Below are 15,401 nucleotides of genomic sequence, written 5' to 3'. Positions count from 1 at the left end.
CCACTCAATTCAACACATGTAGATTTTAAAGAGCATAACCTCTCCCACTTGGTGTACTGGACACATTGGCCCAAGTAACAACAACTACACCTGTTTATTTGCCTTTACCTTCCATGCGCCTCTGACCAAATGCCTGTTAGAAAACACTAGAGATTATGAAATAGCGTGAGAGCTGCATTTTCAGGATGTCCTCGCGTTTCTGAGACTCATCCCATAGGGCCCCATGGTTGGTGTATTTATCTAAAATGCTTTTAGCTTGATTGTTAAAAAATAAGATATTTGGAAAAAGAAATGAAATTTATTCTAATACTAAAATGAAGGAAAGTTGGATCAGTTTGGAAACAGTGGCTGCACCATTCTGGCAATTAATTTAGTGAATTTACCTGTCAGCTAAAGCTTTCATATTAGCTGCATTTTCCTGGAGAACCAGATACATGTTTTGGTAAACATAGCAATGGAATGTGAAGTTATTGATAAGGACAGATTCACATCTCACAAGAGGGACAATGAGAATCAGGTGACCAAGGAACTGACCAACTGTGTATAACGTTCCATTCACGTGATACTTCATATAAAAGTGGGAGATCACGAGGATCTCGTCCCTTTTCCTTATGGCCGACATTAGGAGAGGACCTTGCGAGTCGTCCCTGCGAACTGAGGCCTAGTGAGAGACTGAGTCCAGCTCCGGTTGGCTGCAGAGTCCAGTCCAGGACTTCGGGTGCCGGCTCTGCAGTTGCTGGGACTTTCAAGATTGGTTTTATATATTTTGTATTATTTTCTCTATTCTCATTAGTAGCATTAGTAAAACATTTATAACTTTTCCAGCTCTCTTCTCTCTGTCCTTCTGTCCCTCCCGATCACCTGTCCTGAGTGGGAAGGGAGGAGAGTGAGGGGCTAAAGGGGGAAGCGAGGTGAGGAGGTTAACAATACATCTGCCAGGGTTTTATTATTACCCTGTAATCTAAACCCTCAACACATTAAAATATCCTGGGCATGCTGACATTTTTTGGACCCAAACTAATCAGTTGCCAAATGGCCCGTGATGAACTGAAGCCTGCCAGTTTGAACGTCGCCACAAAGCCACACGAGGTGTTTCTGAAAACCCTCTCTGTTTTGCACGCGGTGGGGAGAGTTTGGAAAACTGGATCAAGCAGGAACTGTAAGGGATTTGCATCCTGTGTGCTGGCCGCTATTGCTGAACCCGCTCTCTAAGTAGCACCCGGACCATTTCAGAGGTCAGGACCTGAAACGCAATTTCTGGAGAAGCTCAAAGGTATTTACCAACTGCTGAGCTTCGGGAGGGCCCGAGCCAGCACATCTCATGGCAGCGAACATGTTGTCTCAAGTGAAGGGTTGGACTGGGTGATGGAGTAGTTGGGAATGCATTTGATGAAGGGAAAAGCAAACAGTAAAAGGCAAATAGTTTTCTGACAAATCAGCAAGGTGCAGTAGCTCACCAAGGAGAATGGAAGGTTGTGGGTACAGGAGGAGCAGCTTTAATGTAGCCCTTTATCTTGGTAAAACATAAGGAAAAGAGGTGTTTCCTACGAGGATCCACAGAGGATACTCGCTGGTTCAGAGTGTGGAAGGTCCCTAAAACCAGAACCCGGGGCTCGGGGACTGGATCCACAAGTTATTCTCCCTTGGTGAACAGTGCTACTGCCATTGTGGGTACAGATTTGGAAAACCATGTGGTTACAGGTACAAATCTGGCCCACAGAGGAAGCAGTTTTAATACCTGGCTTCATCACGCATCTTCAGTGCTGCCCTGAGGAACTCTCAGGCATTTTGTTCTTTATTTCTTCTTTTGACAAATGGTCACTTAAAATCATAGAAATTCCCCATTTTGTGGAGCATTTAGAAAGTAAATACATCAAAAGTGGAAGGTACTCAGACTATGCTGGGACATTAGATAGATGGCATTGTGCATTAATTTCTGCTCAGTAACGAGGAGGAGGATTAATTTCTCCAACCGTTTTAGCTCTTTACTGAAGAACTGCATTGTCTCAAAAATATGCATTTCTTTCCATCAGGGCTTTCTAAGCTTCATGGAGGAGGGGAACAAAACCCCATATTTTAATATGATTATAGCTAATTCAATTTCCATGCTGGTGATCAGCAATTAATTAGTAGCTGAAAACATTAATCCAGTCTGCGAACCGCAAAGCTCCAGCCTATTCGAATGACTCCAAGATAGAGCAAACCTTTGGAGCCAGTTTAGTAACATAAGTAGAGCACGAATGCGACCAAAGCGATCTAATGAAAAAGTTCAAGCACGACCCAATGGTCTCTAGAAAGTTGGAATTCCAGAATAATTGAATTCAGGGTAATTTCATCCATTTGTGTGGGCTTCTGTGAAGTGGGAGATGGACAAGAGTTTGATTTCATTCTGGCTCATCTAAAGAAATCTTAGACTTTTCCTTGCTGATCAGGTTACCGTCAGTTTTCAGTGTGACATTTTGTAAGAGTTTCTTGGGACCGTCTGCTATTGTTCCTCACGTCATCTGATGGAAATTCTGGGGAGCAGCAAGCACGACGGTTCTGCCCCTGCGCTGGGTGCATTTTCCACATGTGATAAATGCGATTTGCTAAATGCCTGCCAATTACATACTGTAACTTTCCCTTTTACGCCATCTGAAGGCAGAGACTCCAATCAGCGCTCTTTGGCAAATCTGCCTTTGTAACAATTAAACCAGTCGCGTTATTGAAATGAGTCCTTGCACCTTCGACCGGCAGCTCCAATTTGGGTTCAAAGGCTGCTGAATATAATCTACAGCAGTTCCAAAAGTGGGAAGCACTGCAAGCAAACTCCAGGGCGGGTTTTTGTCTGGCTATTTGCAAAGTTCCCAGCAAGTCCCATCTGTCGACCCCACAGAATAAGTTAATAGCGCAATAATCGCTGATGAACTGGGAGGGAGCAGAGGAAGCTGTGCCGAGGATGGAACGATGTGCCCTTGCGATGATAAACCCATCCCATCCCATTAAATCACAAAGCTGTCGCCACGCTGCTCCTCATCCCACACGAGCGGCTGAAGAAAAAACCATGGAATTGCTATCGCTCACTGCAGCTGTCAGGAAATGATACTAATTAGTTTAATTTGCAATAACACAAGCACTTAACTCTCCAAATAATCTAAGTTAGTAAGTCAGTTTTTATATTGCGGCAATGACATGTTTAAGAGCCTCTGGAGCAGTGATTTCTTTAACCTCTGACTCAAACGTCTTACAAAGGAACGTGGCAAAACTCTTTGTCCCGTCTCGTTCCAGTACCTGCTTGGGAGGGCGATGACTTGATAGGAAATTACTTAAAGAGTAGAAAACCCAACAGTTGGTGTTTTGCGAGGCAATGTCAAGTAAAGAGACGGCGTTTGAAACAAAAATGCCTATCCTGTGGTATTAGTTACTATAATACCAACAAAAACAGGTGAGCTGACTTGTTTTCCTCATGTTACATCCTTGTGCTGTTGTCGAATTTGGCCATAGTTTCTTATTAGTTTCCTTTGCTGGTGCTCACACACTCCCGGTATTGTGCGTGAGTTCCTAATGCTGCTGACCAGAAAATGTTGATGAAACATTTGAAAATACTAACCAAACCCCAAAAGAAATTAAAAAATCTATCATTAGATTGTCTTGAAAATAATGAGATTTTTTTTTTTATAAGAACACCTCTAAACAAGGTTGGTTTGGCTTGCTCTCGCTCTTCAGAGCTCTCATATCTAAGGTTGGACAGCCATAGGAGGTTGTTCAATGTTGTGGAATTCCCTGATATAACCAGCAGCAATTTCACATAATATCAACATGCTGGCTTCCGAGTTGTAATCAAACCTTGGAAATCAATGGGGCACTTTATATCCCTCCAAACTCGTGTTTCAGCCTCTGTGCAAACTCCAATACTACGTTAATTAATGCAATCACTTGTGGTTCTGGTGATTCGTTTGTGTCTGCTTAATATGATGATAATGGTGGTGTGGAGAAAGAGGCTGGTCTTCCTTTTTGAGTCAAGATTTACATTTTGGAGCAGAATTTTGTACAAAAAGGGAAATTTCATGGTATTTTATTTGAAGGCATCTCTGACAGAGACACACTGTCCCCAGCCTTTACAGTCCAGGGGGGGTCTGAAGAACCTGGGTACCAGGAGCAGTGCTGACAGTTTCGAAAGCGTATCAGTGTAATAAACGAGGAAAAAGAAATCTCTGTAATCAGGGAAGGAAAAGAAAACCAAAGCTTAGTTACTTCAAGAAAAAAAAACTCCTACAAGTCCTTCTTTGCCCTAGTTTCTGCAAACCTCATAATTGAGTTTATCAACTGTCAATAACCAAATGCATGTTTCTCTTTTCCCCAGAGCTGATTAAAGCTGTGGTCTCCTCCTGTAATTCATGGCATTCAATCGGGTTTGTTTCTCCTGGAATTTTCAGGCTGAATTACTGTAACTAATATACCACTAACTCTGTACTGCAGAAGCCCTGACCTTTTGAGTCTCCTCTTCTTAGAAAATTGGCGCAGAAAATTTCAACACAATAAATGCTTTTAACTTTTCGCTTTATCTCGATCCAGAAACACACAGACACCATCTTATTGAGTTAGGCTGCTACCAGTATCAGGTTGGGCCAGAGTCCTGCAGATGAAGAGGGAGGAAAAGATGAACTATTCCATTTGCAAAGGATTAGCGGGAACCAGGAAAACACCAAAACCAGGGTGCTTTGGGTGTCCCAGTGCAATGGGACCCTCCAGTTCACTCCTGTACCAGTTCCCATAGGCACACTGGGCACAGGTCTGCCCAGGAGTCCCTTCCCTCTTGGAAATACTTAGTTTTCCATGTCTACCTGAGAAACAGTCGGATAAAGGTTTCGTAGTACAAAAAAAAAACCCATCTGAAATGTGATTCTGATGATTCCTTGAATTCGAATGATGGCGTTGGCCAATCCAGCAATAAAACATCAAGTGAAATTACCCTTGGCCGGGGACTTCTGTGCTTCCTGGGTGGCTTTTTCTGGCAGAATGGTGTGTGTTTTTCCCAAGGTTTCGGCCGGGCTGTGTGCACAGTGTGGAGGAGCAGGCGAGCGACCGGAACCTCCGTAAGGAAAAGCAGCATCCGGGTGACACCGGCTCTCTGCAACGGGATGGAACGGCAGGATTCCCTTGCAGAGCAAAACCTCGCTCGGCAGGTGAGACAGAATCTGTGGATGGGTTTCTGTTAGATGGAGATTTGTTATTGAACTAGCCAGGCCCAAAGGAATTTCAGGGCCAACTTAGAAAGCTGAAAATAGGATCTGCCGTGGGAGAGAAGCAGTTCTACAATAACAAGGCCTCAACATGATGTAAATCAATGGTCCTATCATCAGTGAGACTCCAGCGCGTGGACAGCTCGGGAACGTAGATGATATCCAATTAGTGAATGCATGCTTGGAGCGTGGACACGTGATCAGATAATAGTTGTATATATAAGGAGGCTTGTTTCTATAATAAATGGCTCTGGTGTGATTCACATTGAATCGGAATGCAGGGTCCTTTATTTGCTCCAACAAGCATCCTGCAACTAAAGGCACGTTGCCACCGGAGGACCCCACTGCGCAGGACCAGGAGTAATAAATAATACGCTACGATTTTCCTGAAGGAGCAGTTTCTGACGCCTTTCTCCTTATGCTGGAGCTGGTAATTTCAGGTACTGACATGGACAGGACAACTTGCTAGTTCTCCCCCACACCTTTTCTTATCTGACATTGCCGATCTTCATCTTTAATATACCCATTTTCCAGTGCTGACTTCGGCATTGTAAAACACTTAGCTTTTTGATGCTAGATCAAATAAAACACCCAGAGTCACTTTACAGCTAGGCTAGATGAATTCCTGTTACAAAAGTGAACAGGTAAATCACTCCACAAAATTGAAAATCTTAAGATCGTTGATCGGCAACATAAATTTGCTTTTTAAATACAGGCTTTTTGAAAATCCACCTTAAGCAGAGTTAAATACTTAAGGGAAAAACTTTTGTAGCCTTTGCAATGTTTGCACGTTTAGTTAGAACCAAAGTGAGAAGTAGGTTTCTTTAAATGAGTCTGCTCTCTGAGGACAGCAACGCCACTAAATTGAAATACCCACATTCTTTCTGCTGTTTTTTTTTTAATTTTCTTTTTGAATAGGTTGTTATGTTCTAAATGCACGATGAAAAGTATCTTCTGCTAAAGTGTGTAATTACCCTCTGTCGCTCTCAGATCTCCTCTGGTTTCTGAGCTCATTTAATAATAGTGAACAGATGAGCAGAAGTTACAAATGAAGGCTCTATCAATTTGATACTCAGCACATAAATACCTCTAATGACAGTGTGCTTGTCAGTTTCCATTGTTTCCAGCTCTGTTTCTATGGGGGAGAACCATCCTTCTGTGCAGAAAGTAAGAGACAAACAGGGATTTCAAACCAGGCAGAAGGGGCCCCAGGGATTAGAGAGTGCGTGTGATGGTCTCTGTGTTCCCTGAGCTTTTTGGTTGCCAAATGGTTAAGTTTTAACTGTGAGACTCACACCGGCGCAGACCCAACTCCAACCCGGGCTGCTTTGCCACTAGGAAGTGTGTTCTGTGTCAGTGCAATGCTTTGTTAGCTGATAGATTGACCTGGAAGGTTCTGTCAGGGCGAGAGCTCTGATGTCCCATTTCTAATGTCTTGGTCTACATGGGCAGGCGCTAGAGAGGGGTTTGGCCTCTCGTGTCACCCCGGGAGTGCAGCTTTGGGGTGGTTCTCGTTCTCAGCCATGCCACATTTGCATCCATATCCTACAGGCTGTTCTAAGGGGAAGCCTTAATTTGCGCTTAATTTGCTGGAAGTAAAGAGACATCACAGACTCAAACTTATTTTGCTTGTACACTTTAGATCCAGCGGGTTTTGTGACAAAGGGACCACAGAGCACACGTATCATAGAATCACAGAATGGGCCTGGGATGTCTCCAGGGATGGTTCATCCACCACCTCTCTGGGTACCCGGGCCAGGCTCTCACCACCCTCAGGGGCAACAATTTCTTCCTCATGTCCAGCCTCAATCTTCCTCCTTTAGTTTAAAACCATCAGCCCCTGCTGAAAGGTCTGTCCCCATCTTTCTTACGGGCAGAGCCATCCCCTGCCATTCCAGCAGGACGCCGTGGGCCACGTGGGTATGTGCAAACCCATGTGTCATTTCTCCTGCCGCTTCTCTGTTTTTTCACCCTTTCGCTTCAAATGGTGACAGGATCCGAATCTGCTGTTTCACAGATCCGGCCCTGCTACTTTGCAGGTAAAGCACCATGTTGTGTTCTGCTTTTAATGCATTCATTTTTTAACATTTTAAATGGAAAAAAGAAATGGCCGGTGTTGTGTGTAATGTTTGAGACATCACTGTTTACAGCACAGGCTTCTCCAAAGGGCTTGCACGGCTCTTGCCCTGAAAAGCGCAGTACAGATGGGACAAGGCTGGGCTGTGACATTTTTTATGAGCAGTGGGAAAATCCCCCCAGGGCAACCGTTTGCTTTGCCACACACAGACATTCCAGGGCAGAGGCAGCAGCAGGCTCTGAAATACCTTCCTTCCAGCACACAGCCTGCGATTGGGATGGAAAATGTTGGGCAGTGCTCCTGTAAAAAATGCCGCGCTGTGGGTGTCTGTGGGGAGATACCCCATGGAAGCAAACCCCGATTGTCACGCGTTGTTTGCCCTGCTGTATCGTCTAGAACTGAAGGTACAGTCAGTGGAGTTCGAGACATGCATAAAACCCAAAAAAGAAGATATTCTGAAGGCGAAGTGGAATTAACTTCTGAAATACGCTGCTGCATGATAGTACTTTTTTTTTTTTTAATAGATGATTTTATCTGTTAAAGGCGGGGGAAACAGTTTTTTAAACTGTTGAAAATTCTGAGACTAAATTGTTGCTAGTATTCTGCATAGGTACTGCCTTTCACTGCAAGTTTGGGCCAGGAGCACGATGCTGAATTTTGCTGGGTTTCCCATTTGGAACCTGTCCCCGCAGGCTCAGCTCAGCAGGTGACAAAGGCCATAGATCTCGGTGGGGTTTTTTGTGCGTTGAGCCATTCCTGCAGCTGAAAGGACCAACTGCAGCGCTTACCTTCCATTCCGATGTAGCGTGTGGGACGACAGACTCCGAGACCAGATGAAATAAAGGAACGGGTTATGTTTTTTATTGATTGAATAGATGTTCAATCAATATAAACCTGAGGCCAGATTTGTGTTGTAACCGAGCCCAGTGATTAGTACCACAACTGTGAGTACCGCAATCAAATTCCCACTGATTTTATACAGTACTTAAAAATAACTTCCAAAAAATCACAAGGTGATATTACCTTCCTATAGATCTTTCTTCTTATTAGTTTTTAGGTTTAATTATATTCCTACTTGCTCTGTACCTCTCCCAGGCCTGCCTCCCCCATCTCACAAACACACGCGTACGAATGATGTACACAACATACTGAAAGGACCCAGAGGTGTTTTGTAAACTGTGGACTTGATTCTTTTGAAGCTGTTGCCTGTTGAGGAGTGTGAGGAGCCAGGTAATCCAGGCTGTGTCACACCTTCACCACAGCTGCAGGCGTCTGGAAGCAAGAGAAAGTTTAGACCTTGGTGTCTTTTTCTCTAAAGAAGGGGTCTTCTCCTTCGCCTTATAGAGTGACTGTCAGCAAGTTGCTGATGACACCGAGCTGGGAGGAGTGGCTGACACGCCAGAGGCTGTGCTGCCATCCAGAGACCTGGACAGGCTGGAGAGTTGGGCGGGGAAAAATTAAATGAAATAGAACAACGGCAAGTGTAGAGTCTGTCATCTGGGCAGGAACAACCCCAGGTTCCAGTATAAGTTGTGGAATGACCTATTAGAGAGCAGCGTAGGGGAAAGGGACCTGGGGGTCCTGGGGACAGCAGGGTGACTATGAGCCAGCACTGGGCCCTTGTGGCCAGGAAGCCAGTGATACCTGGGGTGGGTTAGAAGGGGGGTGGTCAGTAGGTCAGAGAGGTTCTCCTGCCCCTCTGCTCTGCCCTGGTGAGACCTCACCTGGAATATTGTGTCCAGTTGTGGCCCCTCAGTTCCATCAGGACAGGGAACTGCTGGAGAGAGTCCAGCGCAGCCACCAAGATGCTGAAGGGAGTGGAGCATCTCCTGTGTGAGGAAAGGCTGAGGGAGCTGGGGCTCTGGAGCTGGACAAGAGGAGACTGAGGGGGGACTCATTCATGGGGATCAATATGGAAAGGGGGAGTGTCAGGAGGATGGAGCCAGGCTCTTCTCGGTGACAACCAGTGACAGGACAAGGGGCAATGGGTGCAAACTGGAACACAGGAGGTTCCACTTAAATATGAGAAGAAACTTGTTCCTGGTGAGGGTGGCAGAGCCTGGCCCAGGCTGCCCAGGGGGGTTGTGGAGTCTCCTTCTGTGCAGACATTCCAACCCGCCTGGACACCTTCCTGTGTAACCTCATCTGGGTGTTCCTGCTCCATGGGGGGATTGCACTGCATGAGCTTTCCAGGTCCCTTCCAAACCCTGACATTCTGGGATTCTGTGATTCACAGATATGTGCCAAGAGAGGCTGGTAGAGCTAGTGGCCTTTATCTGTATGTACACTGGGGAGAACAGATGCCAAGTTCAAAAAAAAACCTGTGAAAAAAGGTTGGAGAAGGTATCTGTTTTGATGACCTTCTGATTCTGCCGTGCTCTTGCTCCAGAGGACATTGCTGTCAACAGCATTGACATCTGGGAGCTGACGGAGGGCATGGCCATGAGATAGGGACATTCATCTACTCCTTAAAGCTGTTAATTTGTTAATCGACTCTGTTCCTGCTCGCAGCAGAGGAATATTGTTTTCTCGGAGCATTTGTAAGACCTTGATCTGGATTCCTCCGAATGTACGTGCAGGAGAGCCGACTGTCTGGGGTCGTCATGGTCCTTGGAAGGGACCTTTGCAATGACCAAAGGAGCGGCTGCTCTAGGGTGATGTCCTGGCCCTGGCACAGGACATGGGACACGGCCTGGGGACAGACAGACACCCCATCTCCCCCATGCTGCGTTGGGTGCTAAGCCAAGCAATGTGCAGGCTATTTTCCATCTTTCAGAAAGAAAGGTAGAATTATGTTTTACAAGTAGTTTCGGCAGTGATTTAAATCTGTTTCTACTGATGTCTTTGATTTTTCTTTTCATTATCCCCCAGTTGTTATGCAGCCCTCTCTCTGGTGTCACAACAGATTCCTAATACACTCTTTTTTCTTCAGAAATACTTATTTTTCCATGCAAGAAACCTATAAACACATCTTTTGGGGTGAAAAAACCAAACTCATTGTACGAGTTCAGATAAAGTCTGCTTTGTAACGGTGACCAGATTTCGCCAATTGAAGCCTGTGTGTGTGTCCAGTATATCTGAAAAGAACAGTTCTGGCTATTCACAGTTCATTCTTTGTCATTTTACTCAGAAAAAGAGAGTGGAAGGTTTGTGCAAGTTTGCGTATCAATAAATAATAATACATCTGCCATTCAAGCCTTGCTGGGAGCTGGAGTGGAAGAGCAGATACTGTAACCTCTGCAGTTTTGCTCTGGCCTGAGGCAAGATCCCGGTTCCGTGGAAAACAGTGGCAAATCTTGCGTGAGTTCAGCGACACAGGATTTCTTCTCGGATTGTCAGTGTAGTGGGCATCACCACATAGACCCATGTCTCGCTCAGCCTGCCCGGCATTTACAGCTCTCCTCTGTTGGGATGAAGCTCCAGCACCCGCGTTACCAAAGAAAATCCTTCCGTTAGATTTATTAACGCCTGAGGTAAAGATAGGGGTTTAATTCTACCCTTTCATTTCTTTTCCCAGTTCAGGGCTTGATGAATAATGGTCAGTGTGAGTGAACTGAGTGAACTGAGACCTTAATGGTCTGATCAGCCTCACCTGGGCCTTTCCCACCTGCCCAGGGACTAGTTAAGCTCAGGCCTGGCTGCTTTTGGAGATTCAGGAAACAAAGCACCCACCCAGGAAAAGATGGAAACATTTTGTGGCAGTTAAAGAAATCAAATACAATTTTGGAGAACGTAATTCCAAATGCATACATTGAAATCAAAGGGTAGTTGTTTGGGTCTTGTTTCATTTTGGTTGGTTTTCTGTTGTTGTTTTGGTTTTGTATTTGTGTTTTGTTTGTTTGTGGTTTTTTCCCGCACTTGGAGCTCTTGGCCTCATTTTAAAACCATTTGGAGTGCTTTTTGGTTATGTTTTAACTGAAGAAAAAAAAACAAGCAACATTATATCAGAGTGAAAAGTGTTGCTTGGAAAATATTGTGAATAAACTGTTGTGTCTGGAATGGTATTTGCTGGGGGAACCTGATGGCTCCTGCCCCACATTGCAGCTCTCTGTCTTCCCTTGGCAAGAGATTATTAGCTCCAGCCTGCTTCTTTACAAGGTCGAGCACATAGTATATTATCCATGCTGAATAACAGATTCTGTGTGTGTGTTTTAGCTCCTTTGTAGCACCCTCGTCTACCAACAGTCCCTAATTGGTTTTTAATATTCTTCTTGGTTGACCATTTCTAAACGTTTTCCACTAGCAACCCTACAGAGCCACTGAGAATGAAAGGGAGATGAGTTAGAAATGCAGTTCGCACAAAATTAGAAATTAAACGCGCTTATGGTTTCGCTTTCTTGAGGTAAGAACGCTTCCATTCTTCACATGAAACTGCTTTAGCGGATGTTGTTCTTGCAATATACAGCTAACATAAAACCAAAGCAGTTACGAGAAATAAATTCCTCGCAAAGAATGCCAGCCTACAGAAGCATTACAATGAGCTAGAGCATGTTTTTTTAATCACAAATACCCCAAACAGCATGCAATTGCCTTATTTTTGTACAATGCTTGTTAGTAATGCACTGTCAGTAGGAAAAAAAATATCTAAATTCCTAAAAATCAGTTTGAATAATTAATTATAGCCACCTGTCTAAACTGAATGTCTCTAAACCCTAAGGCAGCAGGATTTGCAAGGGAAACAGTCGCATCCATCCAGAGTAGAGGTGAACATCGGCTGGAAATCAGCAGATAGAATCACAGAATCCCAGGATGTCAGGGGTTGGAAGGGACCTGGAAAGCTCATCCAGTGCAATCCCCCCATGGAGCAGGAACACCCAGATGAGGTTACACAGGAAGGTGTCCAGGCGGGTTGGAATGTCTGCACAGAAGGAGACTCCACAACCTCCCTGGGCAGCCTGGGCCAGGCTCTGCCACCCTCACCAGGAACAAGTTTCTTCTCAAATTTAAGTGGAACCTCTTGTGTTCCAGTTTGCACTCATTGCCCCTTGTCCTGTCACTGGTTGTCACTGAGAAGAGCCTGGCTCCATCCTCCTGACACTCCCCCTTTCCATATTGATCCCCATGAATGAGTCACCCCTCAGTCTCCTCTTGTCCAGCTCCAGAGCCCCAGCTCCCTCAGCCTTTCCTCACACGGGAGATGCTCCACTCCCTTCAGCATCTTGGTGGCTGCGCTGGACTCTCTCCAGCAGTTCCCTGTCCTGCTGGAACTGAGGGGCCCAGAACAAATGCTGATGAGTTTGCCCAGGATTTGCCTGCCTAGCAAAGTTGGCTTAAAACCTTTCCTCTTTGACATTAGCTAGTGGTTTTGCCTGCGCCCAAGGGGCTGCGTTGTTGTGTTGATACGGTGATGCCGACAGCTCATTAACTCCTTTGGATGAGTAACAGCACAAGGAGTTTTCTATGAGACAGAAATGACTTAGTGTTTGTTAAGGTGGCCTGATGGAGGGACCCAAAGAGCAACAGAAGACAGAAAGATGGGGCAAAACTTTTATTTTTTAGCATTACTTATTCCAAGTTCTAGTTGACTTTATCAACAACAGTTTTTTTTAATTTGTATCAGTCTGCACAAATACCAAACTTCAGGAACAGAACAGATAAGAAGGATATGATCTGAAAGCTTATTCGATGTTTGAACGTTCTCTACAGCAACAGTTGTCAGTGTAGAAAAGGGAATACTTAGGAGTGCGTTTATTGTGGATAAACCTTAAGTAAATTGGTCCTTCAAGTGGTTGAATGGCAAAGGGTTGGCGTGTTGTGGTTTAGTTACTTGTGTAACAGCACAGAAACCTCCTGATGAGACTTCTGCCATTGATATGTGAAAGATTCAGCCTTGTTCTGAAGCTTCTTTCCCACATGGAGTTGATTATTGATTCAGACCAGGTGATGAGCCAAATGAAGTTTTAAAATATTTTAAATGTGTGAAAGAAGAGATAATAAGCACATACTATCTTTCCTAGGGAATTTCTAGATGTTACTATTTAAAGAGACCGGCAAAGCGCGTAATCCAAATATTTGTGTCCCAACAGACAGTTCAAAATGATTCTAAGTGCAGAATCTTTGCAGAGCATCCAAAATCCAACGAGAAAATCTGAGAGTCTGGGATTGTGCCGTGCGTTTCGGAAACGTGTTCCCAGCTGGGGAAGCAGCCTGGTCCGTGAGAAGGCAGCGTTCAGACTGTACAGTTGTCAGCAGGCAGATCCTCACCGATCTCTCCGAGGTCGCTAAGCAGATCAGGTTTGTTTCCTTTTACGAGTGTAGAAAATAAGAGGTGACTCGAGAGGGTCTCGGTTGTGCTTTTGCAGCTGAGGAAGATGCGTCTTAGGCTTGTTCTCCTGAACACCCCACCTGGGCTCTCTCCACCGGAGCAAAACCAGGTCTGTAGGCCAAGCCTCTGCGTAGCCAGGCTGTGCAGCGACCGCTAGACCGGCTCTTTACAACCAGGCCTTAATGAGCGCGCTAGAAACAAAGAGGAAAAGCCGAAGGCACAGACAGAAGCATCTGCTCTCCGGTCTGTCTGAACACCTCCAGGTTCAGAAGCACATATTGAGTGTGTTCCTGAGTCCAAATAGTCCTAATAGTTATCATAGTTACAGCTTTTTGCCTTGTAATATTTATTTTTTAAAACAAAGCTCTGCTCGCAGCATTGTAACTGAGCTGGCTTCAGGAGAAGAGTTTCTTTATACTCACTGGCACAATGAGCGTGAAGCATGTTAACTTCAAATCCTAAGCATTATTCTTCACTTTATTTTAATGGAGCTGTGCTGGTTTCTGCTATCAGAGAGGCTGTGTCTTAACTCTCAGGGGGAAATCCCGATGCTTTTGAAGACAAATGGATGTTTTGTCACTGAGTTGTTTCAGGAGCTTATCCTTAAAATAATGAGATTTTCAGAATGGTATCCAAGAGAGGCAACAGGTCAAAAATCTGAGCCAAGTTAAGAATTGATCAGTTTATAAAAACAATCTGATTATGTGGTTGCCAATGGCCACCTGAATGCTGAGAGCATTGCCTGAGGATTGAAGACCAATAAGGCCTTTTTGTTGTCTGAAAAGGGCAGTTTTGCGGCTCTCCCCATGTTCACAAATCTCCTAGAAGCAGGTATGTTGGTAGCTATTTTCTCTGCCATGTCACAGCACAGCCTGCCACTGCTGTGCCCGAGAAAGGACAGATGTTGCAACGACACGGAGAATTAAATATTGATAGCGCAACACAGAACAAAATCCCGATTTCCTCTGCTCCGGTGCAAGGGTGCAGAGGCGCATCACAGCAATGCTGGGTGGCCATTTCTCTTCATCCTCAGCTGGTTTATGTGCGTTGCACGGGGTATTTTGACAGCGCTGTGTGGGAGCCTCAAGTCCCAAAGCTGGAGCTGATGTTTGGCTCATGCTGCTCCATCTAACTTATGCAGGAACATTCCTAAAACTCTGAAGTATTTACTAGTATTGATGGATCCTGAGCTGGCAGAGACACCCCCTCCCCTGCCCCTTGATAAATGTATATTAAAAAATATTTGAAGAGCATTTAAAAAACTTTGTGTCAACAAGTGGTGTTCTGATCACAGTGGGGGGTGCACAAACGTGGTAGGAATGTCAAAATAATGGTGGTGTTGAGACTACGCAGAAAGCAAAACTAGTGAGAGCTTTCCGGGCACTCCAGAACTCGAGCGGGTACTGAAGTGTTCACCGCCAGAGCTGATGGTTGGAATAACTAAATCTGCTGCTTCGTTGTAGCTTTGGGCTCTTTTCCTCAAGGACAGGAAAAATAGAACAGAAAGGATACACAATTTGGAAAGGACTTGCAGTGCAAGTTGTTTTGTTTTCCCCCTTAAAAGTATGAAGCGTTCAAAATGTCAGCTTTCTGTTGTGACGTGAAATAGGAGTTGGCTTTTTGTCATCCCGAAAACTTTGTTAAACCAGGAAAACACTTTCTGCCCAGCTCCAAGCCAAGTGTAGCAGCAAACCTCCAAACACAACGTCACCAATGGGCCACAGGGGGTTTCGCAGCCCACCAGGAGCCCTAGAAAAGACTTGGTGGTGCAGGAAAGGTTGACTTTGCTTTGCAGGAAAAGCAGAAGTTTGCATGAGTTTAAAAGTGATGAAAGACG

General features: G+C 44.9%; 1 protein-coding gene across 2 annotated transcripts in view; it reads left to right on the top strand.

The window, feature by feature from the left end:
• The window catches only part of SATB2 (SATB homeobox 2), a 168,417-nt gene that overhangs the window by 32,917 nt on the left and 120,099 nt on the right, over nt 1–15,401 (top strand). The window contains exon 1 of one of the 2 annotated variants that reach the window (XM_065069484.1): nt 5,148–5,165. The exons of the other annotated variant lie outside the window; for it this stretch is intronic. The gene's annotated coding sequence lies outside the window, so the exon portion shown is untranslated. Of the gene's footprint in view, nt 1–5,147; nt 5,166–15,401 lie in introns of those variants that run through there. 2 annotated transcript variants of the gene reach the window in all.

This window comes from Columba livia, chromosome 7 (assembly GCF_036013475.1).
Source record: "Columba livia isolate bColLiv1 breed racing homer chromosome 7, bColLiv1.pat.W.v2, whole genome shotgun sequence".
Classification (NCBI taxonomy): Eukaryota; Metazoa; Chordata; class Aves; order Columbiformes; family Columbidae; genus Columba; species Columba livia.
Note: the sequence above shows the minus strand (reverse complement) of the source record. Positions and strands in the feature narration are given on the sequence as shown.